The following is a 1,307-nucleotide window of genomic DNA, read 5'->3' on the forward strand; positions in this document are numbered from 1 at the left end:
AACCAACAGCAACCAAACTGTTTCTTAAGCATCACTGGGAACAATCGAAGGCCTGAAACTGATCAACATGAAGCAAATATAGATTATATCGGATGCCAAGACAGACTCTGTGTGGTTTAACGGATGTGTTAATATCTTAAATGTCTTAGCGAGACCAATAATGCGTTGTACATGAGCACGCTTACTGGATATCCGTCTGTCGTGCAGGGCACTTATGCCAGACATTCGATTCTTCTTTTTGAAGAAAGTCGGAATGTTAACGGTGACATCCATGGGAACAAACATATCCTGAATGTCAAACCCCTTGTCAGCCATAATTGAGTCTTTGGGATCTAAGAGAGACTGCAAAGGGCTTCGCTCAATTATCTGTCTATCACTGGCAGACCCTCCATAGGCGGGTGACACGACGGTTACAAGGCCACTAGGAGATACTCTGACAACTGATTTAGCTGTGTTTTTGTTCTTGTATGTGGAGAATGTTATTTGCTGTGCTGCAGGCTTGCTTGGTTTTTTATCGGTACTTCCAAACCATCAAGGACGATGCGTGTTGATAGAAACTTGCTCTTGAAGTCACTGGGCGAGAAGAAGCGGACAAGGTCTCTGTCGGGCCATAAATTAAGCGAACTCCATTGTAGCTTCATCAAGCGTATCCAGGTTACACATAAATTGTAGACTTCATGCTCCCCCACTTTGAACATTCGACTAAGGTCAAAGTTAGCTCTATATGTTCTTAACTTAATCAGGGTCAAAAATAGCTGGTTGGCAACATCGATTGATGGTCGAATATCATTCCAGTAAGTGAGTTGGTATGCACCAGGGCCTAGAGAGCGCAGCACGTCCTGGAAGGTGGTATAGTCTATGACACCAGCATAAAACAGCATACCTTCCGGGTCATCATTGAAATCATGAACATTGTAGAGGGAACACCTTACATTGTCTGTTTGACAAGTCGTCTCAGTCGTGTCTGGCATCCAAGATAAGTCTGTTTGTGTGACATTATCCCGGGTGACATCATCTTCCAACACAACCTCGGTCACATCAAGTGTTGCCATGGGGACATCCTCCAGGATGATCGCAGTGACCATAGGCTCCACGGTCAGCTCTTCCGCAATCTTGCGCCGTTTAAACTGACGACGACCACTTCGTTCTGCACGAGCAGCACTTAAAGGAGTGTCATGCATAGTCCAGGGAACTGGCTAGGGACGGCATCCTATTTGAGCCGCTTGATGCGTGACTGGAGCCTTACAAAAAAATTAAATTGATTGAAATAACATAGTCTAATTACAAAGGAGTATCTAATAAATATG

General features: G+C 44.4%; 1 pseudogene; it reads right to left on the reverse strand.

The window, feature by feature from the left end:
* Window positions 1–7: 7 nt before the first annotated feature.
* Window positions 8–1,184, reverse strand: LOC106473116 (annotated as a pseudogene).
* Between the last annotated feature and the right edge of the window lie 123 nt (window positions 1,185–1,307).

The sequence above is a fragment of the Limulus polyphemus genome, unplaced genomic scaffold (genome assembly GCF_000517525.1).
Source record: "Limulus polyphemus unplaced genomic scaffold, Limulus_polyphemus-2.1.2 Scaffold5898, whole genome shotgun sequence".
Classification (NCBI taxonomy): Eukaryota; Metazoa; Arthropoda; class Merostomata; order Xiphosura; family Limulidae; genus Limulus; species Limulus polyphemus.